Source organism: Tyto alba, unplaced genomic scaffold, assembly GCF_018691265.1.
Source record: "Tyto alba isolate M040663 unplaced genomic scaffold, T.alba_DEE_v4.0 Super-Scaffold_11, whole genome shotgun sequence".
In the NCBI taxonomy this organism is placed as follows: Eukaryota; Metazoa; Chordata; class Aves; order Strigiformes; family Tytonidae; genus Tyto; species Tyto alba.
The window spans coordinates 11,123,227-11,144,453 of record NW_024881273.1 but is presented as its reverse complement, the minus strand read 5'-3'; the positions used below and the strand labels follow the sequence as shown (position 1 = coordinate 11,144,453).

Genomic DNA, 21,227 nt, shown 5'->3' with positions numbered 1-21,227 from the left:
AACCTCTTGGGCGAACCACAGCAGATGTGCCACAACAAGCAAGGAGACAACCGCACGCCTTCTGCAGGCAATGCTTGACCAGTTTCTCCCGTGCAGAGCACTAAACTGTGTGTGAGAAGCTGCCCTCCTACTCCTGCTCTTGGACATCATCAGAGCAGAGGTGGCCTGTGAGCTCCTGTGACCCACTGAGGGGACACGAGGACTCTGGATGGTGATGTGGGGTCAGCGGTGGCCAGAAGCATTGAAGAAAGCCCAGGGCTTCTGCAAGAGCTGTGCTGATTCATTTGTGACTGTGATTAGAGATTGGGTTTCCAAGAGCTGTAACAAAAGGCTGCAGGAATTAGATTTACACTCCTGGGTCGTGTTTGTACTGTGATAACCTATCTGTCACTGTTGCATAACTTTTTGCAGTGGCTCCATCTGCATGTTGTAATTTACTGTCAGTTCTCACAAATTAGAAGAAAGTAGCTTACCTTTTAAACCGAGGAGAGTGCAAAGATCCTTGTGCACTTTTCTCCTGCTGTAACACTATAAGAATAAAACTGCTAAGATCAGACTTTCACAATGTGTTTCATCTAAGATTTTAAAATTAATGTTTTCTACTCTGCTGCATGATGAAAAGTGCTGACAGTCCTGGGGAAATAAAACTGTCCAACCAGCAAGAATAGTGGGGTCAGGGCCACAGCAGGACCCGGACACCGACACGCTGGTGCCCAGCATGGGGAAAGGGTTCAAGGACCTGGGTCAGGCGTGGGATGGGACACAACATGAGCCACAGCACCGGGCTAAGGTATCTTCTTGGGAAAAAGTTGGGAGGCCCCTAAAGGAAACCATGGGACATGCTGTGAAAGAGGGTTTGTCAAGGGGAAGGCTGAATTAGAGATCATCAGTGGTCCCTTCTAACCAACACCTTCTACCCTTTCTATGTTTATTGGGGGTTACTGGGATTTTAGTAGCACTTTGTGTTCTGTGCCTGAAATATGGGATTAGCCACTGGTCCAAGGCAGTATGTTTGTAGGGCTTTTTTGAACAGAGTGAATGTGATGATGTCTGGGAACTACATAGCAAGGTGCAGCTCAGAGCGGGGCTGCTGCCTCCCAGACATGAGAAGGCTTCCTGAGTTAGGAATAAAGAAATATGGCTCAGGACCTGCTTTTGCTGCTTTTCCAGCTATGGGGCTTATTGCACAGAACCACTCATGGCTCCTTGCTGAAAACAGAGTCCAGGATTTTCAGTGGATGATATTTTGAGTTTACTGAATTTCTTAGGATGTTTTATCACCTAGTCCCTGAGGTTGGGATTCAGTTGCCCTAATTTAGGCATTCTGAGGAAAGTCTGAGTAAGTCTGACCAGGATTTCCCCAGCGCATCGCTCTGCGACAAGCGTGCCAGGGGAAAGGCCACCTGGAAAACCTTCTCCAAGCCGTGTCCCACACTCTGGCCTCATGTATCTCATGTATCAGGGCTCCTCGCCATGAGGGCCAGTCCCAAAAGGCCATGCTATGCCTCTGCAGCTCCCAGCTTTGCCCTTCAGCTCTCCAGTCTACCCTCCCATTCTGCAGAACAACTTCAAACTTTTGCTGGATTGCTTACAGCTGTGTCCAGCCCAACTTTTAAAATCTCCAAGCTCGGAGATTTCACCACCTCCTTGGCCAACCCCTTACACTTGCCTGGGACTTAATTCAGATCTTTTCCATGCCACATCATGACAGTCAGCTGATGTGCCTCGCATAGCTGTCCACTGAGCAATGTGTCTCAGAAAGCAGGTCTTTTCATGGCAACATCAATTAGTTCCTCAGGCCCTGATAAGAGCAAAACTCAGATGTCTCATAATGACCTAGAGCAGCCGCACATGACCCAAGGATGGAAGGAAGCTGGATTGCACATGCAGTGATTGCAGAAGAGGTGTGGAAAAGCCAAGTGCAGCACTGCAGGCCACAACAGAGAAGAGCAGGGAACTGCAGCCCACGGCAACTACAGAAACTCACTTAAAAAAAAAATGGAGCTGGAAAAGCTGAATCACTAACAGAATTTAGCTACTTGATTTCTACTGAAAAAAACCTGAGCAATCTGTCTGTGTGCAGCCAGGGAACTGTCAGGAGTAAGGAGCAGTTGGGATATGACTTCTGTGAGTGGTCCAGGATAAGCCCCTCAGAGGGTCTCTACATCCCTTGTGTAGGCAGGGGAGGACATGCAGTCACAAGGAATAACTGGGTGTGAATTTTTGAAAAATTCTGTAATTATAAAGATCGTTTAAAATAAAAGGATCTTTCAACAGTGGTGGTGTTGGTGTTGAAATCTTTCAGTTGATTGTAAACTTGGTAATCAGTGACTTTCTCAAAGCCCAGCATCTCCCAAAGTCATCAGGAGAGGGCACCAGAGACGGAATCTGAGCGGGACCTAAACGGCAGCCAGCTTGCAGTGTTTCAGACACCCAAATACGAAACCGCAATGGCGCATATGCAATAAATTGCTGAGGATGCTGTGAGTACCTTGCAGAGAGCTGATATGGTGGGAAAACAGAATCTATCAAAACAAACTAGCGTGCTGGGGCATAACCCATCAAAATGTATACAGAGATGCCTTCAATATAGAAGAAACCACCACCGAGTCTTACAGGTGAGACGTTTTATTGTTCCATATGGTGCGGGACAGCAAGCTGAGATATATGGTAATGCAAATGTAAGAGAAGCCACCATCAACCAACATCCAAGCCAGACACTGACAGCCTAAACCAATGCAACCACTGACAATTCCTTTCAGACTTGGTGGCTTGAACAAGCTAAATACAAAAAGGACCATTACAATCAGTCTGTTGCATGAAGTCCACCATTTCATGATGTGGTCAGCCCCTACTCCTGTCTGTTATGTTCCTGTTTGCTGCAATGGTTGCTTTTGGCAGGATGTAACACGGACAGCACCAGCTCTGGCTGAGGAAGGAGGGAAGGATACTGCTAGGAGCGCATGTCCCTGCTCCACAGCATGGCACTCTAAGTGATGTCCCACAGCCAGCCCTCCCCCAGCCCTGTTGTAGCTACCCCCAGGACTGTGCATTACCAGAGCATAGAGGTATGTGCACCAGCTCCAGCTGAGCTCACAGGGCACAAGGCAGCCTGGCAGGATGGTTTTGGGAGCCCTGTGGTGCCCCAGAGGGATAATATATCTGTTGTATACCACAGTTGGCAGAGCAACGTATCTAGACAGGCTCTGTAGCTGGGGCATGCCAGGACCCAGTCCTGCACTTGCATTTCCACCCCCACACAGGGCTTGTGGCTGCTGCTAGTAGCTGCCTTTTCTGTGGGGGGAGCCCCTTGTACCCCAGCTCTATTGCCCCAGAGGCCTCTACTGTCACTTGAAGTCCTGGGGCCAGAGCCTGTGTCTCACTCCTTCTTCTTCCAGAGCTCCCAGTTCCCTGCTCTGTCCACTCAGAGCCTTCCAGATCCACGCTACAGCTTCAGCCCCTTCTTTCCTCATACCACCCCTCCTTCTAACTGCTGTCCTTATCCAAGTCTCCTTGGGCATCTCAGCCCATCCTTCCTCCTGCCCCAGAGTCCCCCAGCCCTGCTGCTGGACTGGGAGCAGCCCCTGGGACATTCCCACCATGTCACCTTCCTGGGAACAGTCCCTGGGGAGTGTGACGAATGCACTACCCCAAACCCAGGCCAGGAGCTGTTCTGGCAGTTTGTTGTTACACATGATCACATTCCTGTACCCAGCAGTGTCCCCAGGAGCTGCTTAATTTAGTACTAAAGATTTGTCCTATGGGACCAGGCACACTGAGAGATGCAGCACTCCAAAGATGCTTGTAAAGGGGAATCTCTTGCCATATTTCCCCGATCCTACCACGTGAACACCCTATTGACCCCCTGTCCCTATGCTCATCCAGAGAAGACACAGAGCTGCTCAGTATTTTTCTGAGGCAGCCATAGAAGACTGCTTATAACCTCACTAGCAGAGATCTGCTCTCCCACACTGTAACAGCAAGCTCTGCCACAGCTTTTCAACTCTCCAGCAAATGTAGGAGCCGGCACCATTTCCCCTCGCTGCGACGCAAAGGGCACCGATGCTGCTCCCTGTGGAGGCGTGCCATGGGAATTGTAAACACAGCTGCTTTCATTAGGCGCATTATTCACCCTCTGGCTCACTCCAAGTTGGATTGATGGTGTCTCAGGACCATAATGAAGAAAATATTAAAATGTTTTTTTGTTGCACTGCCTCACCTAGATATTATGTTCTGCACAACTCCATTGCACAACTGGATGTCTGAACTGGGAGCCTGAAAAGACTACTGTAAATAAGACTTAAAATGAAGACAAAAATCAGGGGAAATGATAAGAAATCAATAAATCAATGATCCATCTGGTGAAGACATGTCAGGGGCTGTAGCCATCCTTGCCTCACAGTATTAAAGAGTCACTCAACAGAGCTCAAAGACGTGAAATTGAAAACTGATTTATGTTCCCTCACACTGAAAAATACGACTGAAAATTCTTTACAGGAGACAGAAAGTTTGATTATAAGGATCATGGGATTACCCTAACACCCAGAATTTCTGCTTCCTGGAGCAAAGCAATGTTCTTCACCATTATTTGCTCTTAAAAAATATCTTCAAAATGTCCATCTACTTTACACCCAGAGACTGTGTAGCTCTGTCCAGCTGGTAGTTAGTCTAGTGTTTTGCCTGTGCTTTCGCCTGGTGTATTGAAAATCTCCCCTGAGCACACCCTTCCCTCTTAACCAGTGTTTTCCTTCCTTCCGCTTAGGAGAGTTTCCTTCCCACTTGCCTTCACTTTCTTCATCTTGTTTGTGGCCATGTGTCTGGACAGCCCTAAGGAAGCACCCATCTTCATTGACATCATCCTAAAAAGCAGCTGAAACGATGCCAAGTTTGTTAAAAAGAGGCATGAGTGGGAGAGGCAGTTGTAAGTGAGCCTCCATGTGTCCTCAGAGGCAACCACCAGCGCACGCTGGCCGGTGGCCCAACACCACCAAGTGCCACTGTGGCCAACGTCGCTGTGATGAGACCTTAGGGGACATGGTGGGGGCCTGGGGTGGGCAGCAGTGACTGGGGAGCATGGGGTGTGCCGTGGTGGCCCAGGAACATGGTGGCAGCCTGGGGTGCAGGGAGGCACCCGGGGACATGGGAGGGCCCTGAGGTACAGGAGGTAACCTGGGAAAGTGTCAGAGCCATGAGATATAGCGGGGGGACATGGGGACACAGCACGGCCATGAAGCATGTGGGGTCACTTGGGAACATGGTGGGGCCCTGTTGTACATGGGGGACATGGCTCAGCCCTGAGGCACATGGGGACATGGCGGGGCACTGAGGTACATGGGGACATGGCTCAGCCCTGAGGCACACGGGACATGGCGGGGCACTGAGGTACAGGGGACATGGCAGGGCAGAGGAACACAGGACGTGGCGAGGCACTGAGGCAAGTGGCGGGGCACTGAGGCACAGGTGACATGGCGGGGCACTGAGATACAGGGGACATGGTGGGGCACTGAGGCAAGTGGCGGGGCACTGAGGCACAGGTGACATTGCGGGGCACTGAGGCACACGGAGCACTGAGGCACAGGTGACATGGCGGGGCACTGAGGCACACGGAGCACTGAGGCACAGGTGACATGGCGGGGCACTGAGGCACACGGAGCACTGAGGCACAGGTGACATGGCGGGGCACTGAGGCACACGGCGGAGCACTGAGGCACAGGTTACATGGTGGGGCACTGAGGTACAGGGGACATGGTGGGGCACTGAGGCCCATGGCGGAGCACTGAGGCACAGGTGACATGGCGGGGCACTGAGGCACACGGAGCACTGAGGCACAGGTGACATGGCGGGGCACTGAGGCACACGGAGCACTGAGGCACAGGTGACATGGCGGGGCACTGAGGCACACGGAGCACTGAGGCACAGGTGACATGGCGGGGCACTGAGGCACACGGCGGAGCACTGAGGCACAGGTTACATGGTGGGGCACTGAGGTACAGGGGACATGGTGGGGCACTGAGGCCCATGGCGGAGCACTGAGGCACAGGTGACATGGCGGGGCACTGAGGCACACGGAGCACTGAGGCACAGGTGACATGGCGGGGCACTGAGGCACACGGCGGAGCACTGAGGCACAGGTGACATGGCGGGGCACTGAGGTACAGGGGACATGGTGGGGCACTGAGGCAAGTGGCGGGGCACTGGGGCACTGAGGCACAGGTGACATGGCGGGGCACTGAGGCGCACGGAGCACGCGGGGCCGGGGCGCTGACCGCAGCCCGCCTCGCCGCTCCCCAGTGCCGGGCCCCAGCGCCCGCCGCGCCGCCGCTCCCGCCCTCCGCGCCGCGTTGCTATAGCGACGGCGCCCGCCGGGCCCCGCAGCGGCGGCCGCCCCCCCGCCCAAAGCCCCGTCCCCCCGGCGAGCTGTCGCTTTAAGAGCGCCGAGGCCGCGGCCGCCCCCGCCCCCGCCCGCCCGGCGGCCGGAAGGGGGCCGTGATGCAGCGCGCCCGGCCGCCCGCGCCCGCCGCCGCCGCCCGGGCTCTCAGGTAAGCGCGGCCGCTCGCCCGGCCCCACCCCGCCCGCCGCCGCCACCGGGGGAGGCGCTGCCCGGGGCGCCGGCCCCGCCCCGCCGGGCGCCCGCGGGCCCGGCCGGCGGCTCGGCGGGGCTGGGGGCGGCGGGGCGCTGCCGCGGTTCCGCGCGGCGCTCGGGCGCAGGTGCGGGAAGGAGCTGTGGGGGCCGCTCCCGGGGCGCCTCGCGGTAAACGCCGCGGGGCTTTCGGCCTCCCGCGGGCGTTGGGGGGCGGCGTCCGGGCGAGGAGGGCTCGGCGGGGTCGCTGGGGCCCAGGCGCCGCTCGCCGCCGGGGCCGGGCCGCCCCCCCCCCCCCGCTCCTGCGGCCCGGGGCAGCCCGCGGTGGGCAGGGAGGTGCGACCGGGTCGCCGAGGCTCCCCCCAGCCCCCCCCCCCCCCCCCCCCCAAAAGCGGGACACCCCGCTTGGCGCTTGGTTGCATTTACCGCTGCGAGCTGCAGCACTTGGTTTTGCTCGGTGGTCTGTGCAGGAGTCTGGACGCGCGTTCAAACGCTGCTCGGGACAGTGGGGTGTTTGGGGGCAGTGACACGCAGCGAGGCACCTTTCGAATTAACGCTGCCAGTAGCACTTACGGGATTTACTTTCTTTATGAGGCGATTTTGCCAGCCGTGGTCAGGGCAGGCTGCAGCACCGCTCCGCTCGAGGGTTTCTCCGCAGGTAGAAGCCGAGGCTGGGTTTTGCCTCGGCTCCTCGGGGCCACCAGCACCGCTGTCCCTGTGGCCAAGCTCCGGCCCGCAGCAGGGGCAGTGGCCACCTGCAAGCCCACCGAGCCTTTTTGTTGCTCTGTTTCTCCCCAGCAGCTGGGTCAGGTTTTGGGCAGGTTCTTCGTGGCCCTGCCAGCAGCTGCTGGGGCTGGGCCAGGTAGGAGTAAGCAGGCAGGAGGGAGTAAACTGCGCAGCTACGGTGTGGAACAATGGTGTTCCTTATGTTCAGGTCTTGAGATCCAGTTTTTCCTCACAAGCTTGGGCGTCAGACACATGTACTGGTTGATGGTTTCATTTGTTTGGGTTTGTTTGTTTTGTTTGGGTTTTTTTTTTTTTTTTTTGGCAGACCTCTGTGGGAAAGCTTTGCTTTTAAACTTTTATTTTGGCCTTTTCTGGTTGATACTCAGTATTTCAATTTCTTATTCATTGGTGCATTTCCCTTTTTGTGCTGGATGAGCTGGCTTTCTGCTTCTTTGGCTGGTCTGGCTAAATTTTCTTTGAGGGGGTGGGAATTGGGAAAAGATAAGACATGAGAATCTGGGACTATTTTGTGTCAGTTTCTCTAGTGGAATCTTGTAAGCCAAAGGGGAAGAGGAAAGAAGAGAAAAAGTGATCAAGTGGAGCTCAGGGTGATTTGCTTTGTTGGAGGCAGAAAGGGAAAATTGTTATGAAGGAGAGACTGAGATTTTGTTTCACTTATTTCTCTTCTTTTGAGGTTGAAAGATAAACCAACATTTTGAAATGCTTCAGTTTAAAATGCCAAGCTCTTCTTTTTCTCTTCAACTGTGACTCCATTTAAAAAAAAAAAAAAAAGTTTTTAAAAATGTAGCAGCAGTTCTTCAGTTGTGGAGCCAGAAGTAGTGGCATGTGTGGGCAGGGAGGCCTTGTTGCTCTTCCATCAGCCATTCCTGCCTTCTCTCTGTGGACCATAAAATTAGAAAGGCTCTGATGTCCGTTTAGTCTAATTGTCTGGGCAATGTGGGCCGTCGAAATCAAGAGAAGCTTTTTGTGAATTAGCTGCCATGCCGCTTGTGGCTTGCTCAGCCTGTGGGTTCTGGCCTCTGGTGTATAATTGAGGAAAGTAATTGTATTTTAAGAAGACTTAAATCTATTACCCAGGTGTGTTGTTCTCCCCTGGGCAGATGTCAGGGTGTGTGAACTTTCTTTTGCTGCTGGGAAGTGATGTGTGGCCTCCTGATGGTTGTAGGCTACAGTCTGGAAATTGCAGCATCTTAAACTTTCAGGAGTGGTCCATGCGGGACCGAGAGGCTTTGTCCCTTCCCTGGAGTTGCCCAGGTGACCTGCCTCCTCCCCCAAAGTTGGCTCCTTGCCCTTCCCAGAAGCACTCATCTTTCTCATTCAGTCAACTGTCCAGAAAAACTTCTATTTGTTGCATCTTTCCTGATTTTGGTTTTTGTGCACAATGACAAGCCTGGCCACGGAGAGCACAGGTCTGTGGTGAGGAAAAGAGAGCCAAGAACAACCAGAACTGGGTGTAATTGAAAACTGTCAACTTTTCAGCGAAGGAAGATGTTCAGAGTATGTGGCTGCATATCAAGGCATGAGGTAGCTACTTGGATAACACTGAGTGGAGATTTGGATCTTCCACTTCTAAGCAGTTATTGAGGAGAAAGTGTTGAAAAGTCTTCAGAGTGTCAAAATACTGGGGAGTTATCTTGGCTGGAGTCCATAGGTGAAATGGCAGTCGGACTCTGGGTGGCTTTTCAGAGGTGCTACTTGCTGTTGCAGTTCTGTACCATGTGATATGGTTGCTGTTCTTCTGAAGATGTCCTAGAGTGGCTTCAAAACAGTTGAAATATTCAAGAACGAGTGTCTTGGAGTACTCCGCTTGTTGCAGGTTTCCTGCCCTTCCTTCCCTTTGAGGTGGTTGTTTCCTGGGGAGTTTGGCTGCAGTGGGGGTCTGTGCCCTGGAAGGGACCAGCAGTGTCCTGTGAGAAGGCTTTTGGGTAACAGAGCAGTAGCCTCGAGCCCCTGGTGCAGAGAGCAGCATGCCCACCCAAGGGACATACCTGGGAAAGGTGCACTGTGCTCTGACTCTCTTCCCCATGGCGAGCCAGACGCACTGGGATGCTCTCGGCTGGGCTCAAAGTTAGGGGCTTGGGAGAGACCTGGACATCCAGGAGGAGAGAGGCAGCTCTAGCAGGGAGCCCACCACAGCACAGACAGAATAACTGCTTCTGCCTGGCATGTCCTGGCTGGATCAACTTTAGGGAGTTTTCTTGAGGAGCCCATGGTTGGAATTCACTGTTTCATTCCCCAAATGTCCTGCCATCCCCTTGGGCCATTTGTATCTGCTGGTGTTTCCCAGACATTGCCTGAGCTGCTCTTAAACTGCAGCTGTTTTTGCAGGTTCCCAGTTACTGCACAGTTGTTCTTACTGTGTTTATTTTAGTGGTTATAAACTGATTTTTAAAAAGGAGTTGGAACTTGAGCTGGAAAGTCTCCTTTTTCTTCTTCCTCTTCATGATTTGGTTGAGAAGCTGCACCATAGGAGGTAGCGGCTGAGCCCTTCAATACTGCTCCCCCCTTATGCTTTGAATTTTCTGAGATGTGGTTTCCCAGGGATTCAGGGGCAGTTGTCCTATACCTTGATTTTAGTAGTGGACATATGTTTAGGGGGGTGTCTGCTCTTAATCTAGTAAAATTAGGAACTTGGCTAGGGAGTAAAAAGCTTGAAGGAAACTTCTTTTTCTCATAACATTTTGTTTAGCCTGAACGTTTGCAGTCACAGAGCTATGTGCTTCTTAAAGACACAGAGCAAAAAGCTTCTTTAGGACAGTATTTAAAATTGCTGTGAGGTTCAGAGTCACACTTTGAGCTAGGAGGTGCCACTGTTGACCAAAACAGTTTTTTTCGTGAGTCTCTCATCCAGCATTGTACAGGGCAAAGTCCCTCACGGTGATTCTCATAGTGGGTTCAGGAACTATGAGTTGAGGTGTAGGTAATTTTTTTAAAAAGTAGTGTCTAGATACAAATTGAGGGAGAACCCAGTGCGGTTAACTTGATCCTCTGCTCTTATGGTAATAAATGTGTTTTGCCTTTCCACTCTGATCTTTGCTTCCTTCTGTTTGTTTCATAACAGTTACTTTTGCAAGTTGAACTGAAAATAGGTGCTGGAAGTGATGAATAATCACTTCACTTGGAATAAACCATGGCCGGGAAGAGCCAAGGGTTCAGTCCTCCTGATCTCTTTTGTTAGAGTCAGGCTAGCTTTTTTTTCTCCCTGCTGTGTCCTGTGGTGAATATTAAACAGTGATTTCTATGCAAGAGTCTTTCAAAGTACTTGAATGACCAACTAGGGGCAGCTAAGAAAGCGTTGCCTGGGAGATGCTTTTGAGAGCAGCTAATGCAGAGTGTGACAGCTTACACAGAAGAAAGTGAAGAAGGGCAGGATTCCCTACCTCCCCTTTGGGGTGCAAGAGTGGTGGTCCTTCTGAAAGCTCAGGGGATGCAAATGTGACTGAGTTTGTGGGCACAAGAGTTGTGCTGCTTGGTCTACTCACCACAGTGTTCCTTCTAAAGGAATAAGGTGCAGCTGGACCTGCAAAAACAAACTGAGAGTGTAATCTGGGGATCAAATGCTGCACTTCATTTCCTACACTCTTTGCAGTGCTCAGGCTTCCCCAAGGATTTCACCAGGAAGGAAAGGATGTTGCCTTGTGGGGATGTAGCACAGGGAGGAGCGTGGGGCTTCTGGATACTCCTGCAGCATCACCAGAAACTTGGGTAAAATTCTGTTACATCACTTTAAGCAATCTCAGTGTAACGCTGGCTTTCCAGGGAGCTTATTGTATGTTCCCTTACTCCTCTTCAGAGTTCCTGCTGTACTGATTATTTCTCTCATTGTGTCTGTGTCTAGGGTCTAAGTGCTAATTGTGGGGAAACACTGAAATACATATCCAGAAATAAAGAAATTATTCAGTTTTATGCATTCAGGTCACCACTATTACATGTTTAATGGATTGCTTTTCCGGATGCTACTCAACTTGCAGCTCTGAGTTTGTTCTTGTCCTATTCCGGTGCCTGCTTAAAATTAGTTTGAATGAAAATGTGAGTGCTTTCAGGCTGTGGGGAATTAAAATGTGATGCTCCAGTTAGGTGTTGGCAAACTGTCCTGCTGTCTGGGATTGTGTAGGAGAGTAACAATTTCGTGGTTGTTTGACCCAAATGGGGAGAAGAGCAGCTGGGGTTTAACAAACTGGTTAAAATTATATAGGCCCCCAAATTCTCCAGAGACAGCTCTCCTTTCCTAGAAGCTTCCTTTAACAAGCTGATTTCTCAGGCTGATTGCTTGCAGATGAGATCATGCAGTGTGTTTTGCAGGGAAAGAATCTGAACTTAGACTGGTGAGCCAGAAAGTTTTAACATACAAGTCACATGCCCAGTGTCCTCATGGCACATACAAAACACTAGAGACTGTGAAAGCATCCGTCTTTGGGGCGGCTCTGTGCTCCAACAAGAGCTCTCTGAATGTACAGAATACCAAGGGATGCTCTCGAGTGCTGGGTCCTGTTGCTTGGACAGCAACAGGAGATAGTAAGGAAGTATTTCATCTTTCCTTAGCTCTGTTTCTCTCTTCAGTGTGTGCGGTGTTGGGATAAGCCCAAGTGAGAGAAGGCTCTCATCTGCCTTAATTCCACAGACGTTTTTCTGCTGGCTTCAGCAAAGGAATTTATGTAGAATTGATGATATTTTTTCTGTTAATGCCTGAGAACATTCTGAGCAGGGAAGACTGGATGCTAATGTTCTGCTGCAGAGGATCCCACTGATCTCTGGTCCCTCTCAAAAGGGATGCTGTTTTCTATTTCTCTTAATGGCTGTTGGGTTACAGTGTCCTTAATAGAAAGGCCTCTTCCAAAATAATCACAGCCATCATTTAAGAATGTTGAAAATTAAGCAGAGCTGTTCTAAGGTGATGTTGGGTGGTGTTCCCAGTGTAGGGAAGCAAGCTAAAAACTTCTGTTGCCAGTAGCTTTAAAGTACAGCCTGTTGTTGCAGGTGAGGTAGAAAGGAACCTTCCTGATGCCAGGGCTGCTTTCTGCTTAAAATTACTTATTCCAAATCAAGAAGGCGTTAGTTACACAAGAACAGATGCGGGGGGAGGTTTTACTAATATTGATTATGGAGATAGGAGCCGAGGAGCCACTTGTTCTCTCTTTTTAAAAAATAAAAATTGGAGTCAGAATAGGTGGGGCAAATTTCAAACCTCAAACTTGAAATGTACCAACATTTTATGTAAATTGAAGACAGGAATGTACAAAGCAAGATGTGTTAAACCTTCTGCCACTGCATGTCAGTGTCCTGCCTCTAGGGGAGTTTAATTGTGGGTCCCTCCTGTGAGCTTGCTTTCTGAAACAAATAGTTGAAAGGAAGCACAGGCTTGGTGGTATTGTTTTTTTTCCTTTCACTCTGCTGCCTATCACATAAGCATGTCTGCTCGATGGGAGTTTATCAGAAGCTCTTTCTAGTGCATAAATTCACACAGGTATTTTATAGAGGTGGAAAGTCAAGTACATGAAAGTGGAAAACACGTATATGCAGGCTTATCAAACTTTGTAATGCAAGTTAAAATATCTTTCTATGTTGTAGTATTTTATCCCCTAGGTAAACTAGTTGTGAACATAAGTTGCCTTGGTTCCATGCCCTTACTCATTGGCTGATAATCCCAGGATCCTTCTCTGAACGAAAAGCACTGGTAAAACACTTGTTGCTCTGATGGATTGCAGTGAGGTTGTATATTTTTTGTAGCAGCTCAACCATTTAATTCTTCACACTGCTCCCTGCCCCTGGATGGGATTCTGCTGGGTCTGTTCACGGGCTGTCTATCCACCTGGAGACTGGCTGATGATGGTCCTGGGGCCACTGGCTGGATTGAGCAGTGTGTACACATGGGAGGTGATGATCTGTACCCTGAAGAGTGTTGCCTAAACTTTCTGTCCATGAAATTTCAAGTATGGAGCTGTTAAAACACCAGCCCACTCAGAACTAATGCTTGCAGAATGCATGAGCAAGGAATTAAACTGGGTGGAGTTATTCCAAAATTTGGATTTGGGGCCTGTCCGCTCCTAATGCAGCAGCTCTGGGTGTTTGCTTGGAAGGGCTCCCAGCGTGGATGATGCTCTCCTGACCTGATTTGACTTTTCTTTCTTGATGCTTGGGTACTCTGCCCAGATCTGTCGGCAGCGCTGTGCAGTGCAGAGCTCTGATGCCTGATGAAGCTGAAACAAGTCAGCTCCTGTCCAGAGGTGGTAGAGAGATGATCTGCTCGTATGTGCCATGGGGAATGGAGGAGAGGGCGAGAGGACAAGAGGAGGGACAAACAAACAAAGTACACAGTTGTGTTTCTTCCCCAGGACTGTCGCATGTCCTGAGTCTGCCAGCTGCAATTTGAAGGCCAGAAGAATAGGGTGGGGTATTTTCTTCCAACCAGATGAATTTATGCAGTGAAAATGAGAAGTTAGTTCAGTTTCTTTGGGAATAGCATTTAAGGTGTAAAAAGGTCCCACCCATCAGTAACAAAGAGCTGCTGAAGATCGAGCAAATACAGAGACAGAGCCTGTGGAGCACACTGTTTGTTTGCAGCTCTTCTTTTTCTTTGAAGGATGAGAATCTGGATATGTTTTTGTTGCATGTATCATTTGGTAGTGGTATCAGTCATTTGTGTTCCCTTCTTATGGAGAGCTAAACTAACCAAGTGTCAGGTTTTGTTGTCCATCTGTATTACTGCTCTGTTATTTCACTTGTGCTTGTTTGTTTCTGCCTGTCAAAAAGTGTTAAAAAAAATAAGGCAGAAATAGCTGGAGTACCAGTATTCTCCAATATGAAGATTTCGGCCTATAATGAGTACTTTTCACTAAGCTCAGGCTGTTTCTACTGTTCCTGACAAGCTGTCACATCTTCATGCTGGATAACGTGATCTTCCAGGAATGTTTATCTTTCATTTCTGAATTTATAGTGGAGCTGAGCTGGGGGTGCTTGTGAGAACATGTGCAGTGTGAGCCTCCAACGCCATGTTATTGTTTGGGATGAGGTGTTGGCCATGTGCGCTATGATTCAGCTGCTGAAGAGAACAAATCAGCAGACTAACAGAGCTAGCCATGCAGTGAGCTCCCTCACTGTTTCCCTGGACAAGGGTCCCAATGCTGTAAATTCATCTCATGGACTTTGTTTTTAAGTGCACGTGTTTTGCATTTGTCCGGATTGCGATGGATATTATTCAAATAACCCATCTTCCCAAAGTGTCCTTCCTCTTTCCATCAGTTTGATGCCATCCATCTACATACTTAGCTAGCAGCAATCTTACATTTTCTTTCATATTTTGGGACAACCTAGATGGTGCTTTATGCTGAGAAAATGAGCTTTGCTGGCCAGTGCCATGTGCAGATACCATGGCTCAATCCTGGCAGCACCATGAGCAGATGGCTGGCAGGAGTGGCACTGATGGCAATTTCTCTGGTGGCCAGAGACCCTCTTTCATCTCAGGGCCTGCTGCTCCTTCCTCATCTCCCTCCAGACAGCACCTTGTGTAGACATGCTGCATTCTTCCCAAGGACTAAACCCACCAGTGACTAGATGTGGTTCTGTCTCTGCTATGGCATTTTTGTCTCCTCCCAGCACTGGAAGAACACCAAATAGCAGCAGTGCTTCTGAGACCTCCCTAGAGTAAAGACTTATAGTGGGATTTTTCTAGTTGATTCTAACATCTTGAGAGCTATTTGCTGTCTTGCTTTTAACCTGTATTCTTGGAATTATTGCAAGCTTTTGTATTTTATTACATAGCCAAATTTGAATACCATGCCAAAAATAAATCTCTTATGGTGGGTGTTAATTTGTGCAAGGACAGTCTGATGCACTGTACTGGCCCTGTTTGAGACCTGTGTAGTACGTCAAGGCATGGATATTGATACTTCGATATCCCTGCCAGTACAGAAGTAGCCCTGATTGTGTCAGTGCCAACATCTTTGTTAACCAAGCTTTTCATATGATCTAGAAAGATTTCTTCAGAGAAACTTGATGCAAGCCTTTCGTGAAACTGTTGGCAATAATTAGTCTTCCTCTTCTCATTTGCTATCTCAGAATGATGGAAATACCGGTTGGAAAGGACATCTGGAGGTCTTCAGCCTGACCTGCTTCAAGTGGGACTGTCTCCAGCATGTGGTTGCCTCAGCCATGGCTTTGTCTGTCCAAGTCTTGAAAATGTCCAGGGATGGAGCAGTGTACCGTGCCGGATCAGCTTTTGTTTGCTTTCTCTTGAGAGTTGTACCTAGTGAACCACCTTATAGTGTGGGTTATGCATTTAGGTTTGAATGACCTCATACTGCAGGTTTAAAAACATTTAAGTGAACTGTTAGGAAATGTTCCAGTAGGGCTAGTAATGGAATGTTTAATGTATCTGAATCCTTCTGTCTTTCCTGTGGTAGTGTGGGAAATATGAGCAGACCCCAGTGCTGTTTCTGCAGGAAGAGGCAGGGATCCTGTTAGGTGGTTTTCTCATGTTTGCACAGGGCATTACAGGTGAAGCAGTGCTTGTAGGACATATCCTGTTGTTGGAATGAGAATATGGGTGTGTTCCTCTCGGCATTAGCTGTGGTGTTTGCCGAGATACGAGCTGGGCTTGTCAGGAGGCACAGGATGAGCACTGCGAGCATCCTTCACCCTGAGGCCGAGTGTGGGATCGGTGCTGGCCAGCTGTGTGCCCAGGCTGAGGCCTCACATACACTAGGCATGCTGTTGCCTTTTATCTACCCTCCTTAGCCCCTTGCAATGGAAGGAGAGGATTTTCCCCAGCGTCTGCTGCATTTATTTCAGAAAAAAATACCAGGTCATTAGATGAGTGTGCCTGTTGGAGTGCACATCTAAGTTGCCCATCATGGTCCTGAGTATTAATGGGAGCAGAACAGCTCTCTACATCTGAGAAGTAAGCTTGCCTTCAGAAATGCCACATGCTTCTGGACGCAGTGGGTGTCCATGAATGGCACGTAGTCAGGCCAGACCAGAGGCCTGCTGCTGCTTCTGGGCTGGGCTGGATTTCTTCAGACAAAACTGCAGATTGCAACACCCTTATGCTTACTTAGGCCAGGAGGCCTTGCTTGGAAGGGAAACAGCTGAGATGGAAGGAGCTGCTGAGGAGGTGGAAGCTTCCCTAGCCAAGGCCTCTTTGCTAGACTCAAATCTGGCTGCAACCCTGGACTCTACATCCCCTCATGTAATGGGGAGGTTCAGAAATAAAGTGCACGCTTCACTGGCACTGAAAATGAGAGCTCCTGTGGGCTGGTTGTGATCTTGCTTGGCACTACTTTCTGCTCTGGAGATTCATGTTGTATTCCTGCTTGAGTGTAAACCAGCCATTGTATCGAATGAGTCTGGTGGTGTGGAGAAAGCAGCAGTGTCCTTGGGTGGGTTACAAATTCTCACTCAGGCAGTGCAGAGGAGACCTTTGGTATCCTGCCCATCTGAGCTGTGCACCCAAGAACACACTCCTGCCTTTTGTTGCCATACCAGAGCCAGCAAGAAGAGCTGGGACCGTGGGCTTCTGCATTCTTCTGGTTGTTTGAAGATGATAGTCCTTGCTGAGGAATCACAGAAATGTGGTGACTACTGCTGTCAGCTGCTCTCTGCATGCTAGCTTCGGATAAAAGTGCAGAGGTCAGGTTTGGGGTTGTATGGCCAGAGGGTCATGGAGCAAGAGATGTACAGGGCTTCAGGGATGTCAGCTAGAGGCTGACTTTGGCTGACAGCTTGTGTTTTAACACCAGTTCTTCCATGCACCACTTATTTTTGTATGGGTCTTTGCAATGCGGGTGGAGGAGCAGTAACAGCATCGCTGCCATAAGCTGAGCTCTGCCTGTTTGGTGGATCAGTTGGTTTGGTGTCCCTTGCTGGGAAAAGCAAATGGCTGGTGCCAAATACCTTGCTTGCCATGTGCTGTTCCTCTTCGCTGAAGCTTATAGACAGTGCTTATGGTTTCCTTTGGCTTTCTGTTCATATTCTTCACGCCTCTGGAATAAAATCTCCAGTGAAGGAAGCTGATTAGATTTTCTCTGAGGTGGATTAGGAATTCATACTCAAACGTTGGTCTGCTCAGGTCCTCACAGCATGTAGTTTTTGAGGTGAAATATGCCAACACAGATTTCACCTGGGAAACTTCTGGGAGAGAGGAACAGACATTGGGTAGTATCACTGCAGATGAGGTAGCAGGGTTTTGTCCCCAGCAGTCCTGGGACTGCAGCTCTCTGCTCACCAGAACTCTCCTTACGCTGCCTCCCTTGCACCAAATGCGTTGCAGGGATGGAGGGCAGAGAGCTGGTCTGTTGCAGTGGTGTGGGAGGAACGTGTGGAGGACAGTGCACAGGACATTAGATACTATCTAGTACTTCAAGAAGAAAGGTCAGCTTTGAAAGAGGCCTTGTGCCTGCTGAATATTTCAACTGCTTCCAGGGATTAGATGTCAGAAGCCCAGAGCAGAGGCTTACTAGCTCATGTGTGTTGAGCCCTTCCTTGGAGTGGCAGCGATTCTCATCTGCAGCGCTTGCTGTTGCAGGACACCAGAGGGTACTTGGCTCATTGTGCAGATGAGAGCAAGGCAGAGAGGCTGGGGATGGCCTGCTTGGGCTGGTCCCGGTGTCCAGGGATAGGGAGGGATGTCTGCAGATAATGGTTTTCTCTGCCCCTTGCTCACAGCTGTGTCAGCAAAGATGGCCAGGGAGAGTGTTTACAAGTGTGTCCTTGCTGAGCGCTGCTCTATGCCAGGAATTTACTCTTTGGATGACGTATTCACTGGGGCTTTGTCATTACAACAACTACAGCTAAATTGATCTCACTCCACTTGTTCTTACCTGGGCGTATAAGTACTACTTCTCTATTCTCTCATTCCCATATTTGAAGCAGCCCAGGATATAGCAGCTGGGGACCATGTTTGTTTAAAAGCCAGAGCAAGTAGGAGGCTGCTGCTGTTTGGATCTTTCCTGGTTGTATTAAAGGTCTGTGCAAGATTTGCAGGGCTGCAAAGGAGTTCTTATTCCTTTGCTGTCACCTCCCCAGCCATTCTCATCCCTGGGTGAAGGAGCTGTGGTGGTAGAGTGGTGCTGAGGCCTCCTCTGCTCCTGTGTCCCAGCAGGACAGAGCTTCATTGGGTAGCTGCCTGTGCACCCAGAAACAAGTAGCTTGGCTCAGCTGCAGAACTTTATCTGTTGGGGACATGAGGATGTATCTATCCCATGGCTGACCCAAAGGTTGTGCTTATTTTGGTGATTTAAGAAGACACTGAGGGGCAAGGGAGACCCCATACTGCTATGGTATTAGCTGTTCAGGACTCTGTCATGTCTTTTCAGAGCAGGAAAGGCTTCCTTGGCATGGAGTGGGAGGTGTGTAGTGGAGTGTGAGTGCTTCCCTTGTGCCCTGTTGTCTCCTACACTGCTTGGGGAGGGCTTGTCTCACATCAGGTGTCTGTATACACCACTGCATGCACTATCTTGTCCCCTCTGAGCCCTCTTCCCTTATTCTGCAGAATAGTCCTAGTCAGGACCTTGTATGTAGGGCTGATTTTTCAGTATTTCACAGAAAGGTTTGGGTTGGAAGGGACCTTAAAGGTCACCTAGTCCCACCCCGCCACAGGCAGGGACACATTCCCCAGCCCAGGTTGCTCAAAGCCCTGTCCAACCTGGCCTTGAACCCTTCCATGGAGGGGGCAGCCACAGCTTCTCTGGAAAACCTGGTCCAGTGTCTCACCACCCTCACAGTAAAGTATTTCTTGGAGGATGCCACACGTGTCCCAAACTTGCCCTCCTTGCCATGCCAAGCTCTGCTTTGCTTCCTTCTCCCAGGTGTGTGGCTGGAAGTGGATTTCTTTGCAGTGGGAGGATGGTACCAGCAGAGCTAGGCTGAGCAGATGTTTCAGCTGGGGTAGGGTGAACATGCTCTTACACTGTGGGTCAGGGCAGAAGACGGCTGTAGGGTATAAACAAAGCACTTTTACAGCAGGCTTCTCTGTTGAATCAAAAGTCCCTGAAAAGGTGAAGGTGGGAACTGGCTTTTACTGCCTCTCACTGAAAGACTGAAAAGCTTGAATGTTGTACAGGTCCAGCCTCCTTAGTGGGACTGTCTGCTGTGTTCAACCCCTTTGTCCCTGTGTAACCAAAGGCTCAGGTGGTATCTGGGTCCTGTCTGACATGAGACATTGGTGCTTACTGGGATCATCGGGTGCTCTCGTGGCCTCCTCGAATAGACACAGGTAGAGGTCCTGCCATAGCTGGGCTCGGTGGGTGGCTGGAAGACAAGGGGTGTAAGGATTGTGGAGCAGAGCTGCTGTAGGATGGGTGGCCTGGAGGTGTGTCTGGAGCAGCTTGTTGTGCAGGAGAGGCCTGGGAGAAGCAGCTTTTAGGTGCTGTTCTAATTAGTGTTTTCCTTATTCTCACTCAGAAGTGTATCCCCATCTCACTGGATAACAGACAGTTCTCTGGTCTCAGGTGGCAGGTCTGGTGCATGTCTTTTGGCATTAATTTCTACAGTGGGATTATGTAGCTTTTCCTCTGTAAAGAACCTTGTGCTCGGTGCTGAGGAGGTATCTGCTCAGGTGGTCAAGGCCATCAGTGTGTCTTCAGCTGTTTGTCTAGTTGCCTTCACTTTAGCATCAACATGCTCACTGGTGTTCATTTATTTCTCCCAGTGCCACCTGATCAGGCAGGGGCTCTGGGACAGCAAAAGGCAACTTCCTGATTCCAGTACAAACAGCTCACCAGTTTTTCACCCACAAATTTAAAATTTCTGCTTTGCTGCTCAGCATAGCAGGTTGTTTTTTAAGCACTGGAAGAAAAAAAGCCCTGCTTTTAAGCCTGTTGAAACACTTTCAAGGTATTATTTTCTATTTTCTGAGACCACCTCTTATGTCTTCTTAGAATGCTTTTGAAATACTTCTGAGATTCATGATGGACGCCTTAAAAACAGCTGAATTATCCTGCACTGGGATAAACAAACTTTTATGTCTAAATTTTTAGATGGAATTTAGTATCTGCTAATGGGACTTCATCTGTTAATTGGCCTGAAATTTTCCAAAGCTGAACACAGTCTCTTGGAGAAACTGTAAAAATGCCAGCCCTGCCCTGAGCTGGTTCTGCTTGCTGTTTGGAAACCTGCTCATGCTGCAGAAAGCTGTTGTGTGCAAAACCAAAACAGGGTCTGTTGATGTTATTTCTAGTCCTCTGAGAAGATGACTTACTGGTCACATGTGCTGCTATGAGGTCATTAGGATGTCTCTCAAATACACAATTTGAGAACTGATGATGCTATTGCAGAAGTATGCTCCCTCTGCGATGTGAGACGCAAAACTCTCTCAAGTACTGTAGTTTGTAATAGCTCTGAGTGGGATCTGTTATTGTGCATACTTGGGCTCATTCCAGTGAGAAAAGGACTGTTTTCTGCTTTGCTTTATCCCTAGATTGATTAGTGAATGTATACCGTGGGATCAAGTTACATTTCAGAGGGCATCCAGCAGAGAGCCTATTTCTGTGTTGAAGTGCTGAAGGCAACAGTGAGTCTAACTGCAAGATCAGCAGTTTTCTAGCAGTGCTTTGTGCCTCCATGGCACCGTCTTTCCCCAGGGAAAGGAGCTTCTCAAATCTGTTTGAGTTGGGCCACTGCTCTTCCCAGTGCCATGGGGGAATGGGGGGCTTTCTCTAGACCCTTAATGTTGCTTCTGTGATGTGCATCTTTGATGCTTTTATTGATGTCCCCCCTGGACTCCCTGTTCCTGGATGTCGACAGGTACCTTCTGCCCCAAACTGCCCTGTGTCCTCCAAAGGAAATCGTTTTGATCACAGCTTACCCAGGGGCTTGTATCCAGTTTGGTCCCTGAGCACCATTATGCTGACAGAGCAGGCATCCTTTTTTTGGCAGGAGAATACCTTATGTTATCTGAATTGGTAAC

General features: G+C 49.6%; 1 protein-coding gene across 2 annotated transcripts in view; it reads left to right on the top strand.

The window, feature by feature from the left end:
- The first annotated feature begins 6,465 nt into the window (after window positions 1-6,465).
- The window catches only part of LOC104367169 (discoidin domain-containing receptor 2), a 60,724-nt gene continuing 45,962 nt past the window's right edge, over window positions 6,466-21,227 (top strand). Inside the window, exon 1 of one of the 2 annotated variants that reach the window (XM_042786835.1) lies at window positions 6,466-6,539. The gene's annotated coding sequence lies outside the window, so the exon portion shown is untranslated. Of the gene's footprint in view, window positions 6,540-6,688; window positions 6,709-21,227 lie in introns of those variants that run through there. The other variant, XM_042786836.1, reaches the window with a different exon arrangement.